Source organism: Octopus bimaculoides, chromosome 7, assembly GCF_001194135.2.
Source record: "Octopus bimaculoides isolate UCB-OBI-ISO-001 chromosome 7, ASM119413v2, whole genome shotgun sequence".
NCBI lineage: Eukaryota > Metazoa > Mollusca > Cephalopoda > Octopoda > Octopodidae > Octopus > Octopus bimaculoides.
In genome coordinates, this window is record NC_068987.1 from 13,144,981 (window position 1) to 13,145,979 (window position 999).

The following is a 999-nucleotide window of genomic DNA, read 5'->3' on the forward strand; positions in this document are numbered from 1 at the left end:
AGTGAGAGGGTGAGTGAGTGAGTGAGTGAGTTTCTTTTAGGTTATCATAATAATGTATAGATAATATATATCATAATCCGTGTTACTTCCTTTAATTTCCTGCCTCCCAATTTGACAAACATACCTCACACATTTACAAATTTGCTATATTCCACTTTCTAATTGACCAAATTGACCAAAACAATGTATACAGCTTATAAAATCCACTACCACCCACCAGAATTCCAAAACTATTTCCTCTGCATTTGTTCATCACCTACACAAAACTCGCAGTCGCCCACCAGTGCTAAATATCGCCCGGAGCTGACAAAAACCTGAGTTAATATCATCGGCAAACATTTGAGTTATTTCCCCTTAGCACATATTTTTCGAAGTTACGATATCTCAAATTTAGGAAAAGGAAACTTTATTAATTTCACGCCTCTTCTTTCTCAGGAACGGTGAAATAAAAGTTGATTCGGCCGGATAGGGGGCCTTCTAATTAAAGATATATAACTAAGTACTGCAGAATTTTTTATCAGACGCTCTACATGCATCAAATAACGTGAATAATTGATAAGAAGCGAAAAAGGGGCAACGTAATTTTTATGACAGCATCGGTTTCTTCGTCTCTGTTTTCCCCTACCTTATATAGTTGGCATGTATCTACCACCTTCTGTTCACCCACAGCTACATCAAGTTACACAGCTACTTCTACCGCTTCCTGAAAGTTCTTCCTATCACCATCACCACCACCTCCACCACCAACATTATAGTCTTCCATATTTTCTTACTTTGGTCGCTATTACCAAGAATATCATCGCATTTCTCACCTCCTCCTTCTACTCCTAAACACCACTCCTTCTTCTTCTCTTCATCCCTAAAACTATTTCCTCGCTTACTTGTTCTCTGATGTTAGAATCTCATTTTCTCTTCTTCCACTCGTAACTTAAATTTCTTATTTCTCCCACCAACATTCTACCCGCTCTCTCTGTCTCTCTCTCTCTCTCTCTCTCTCTC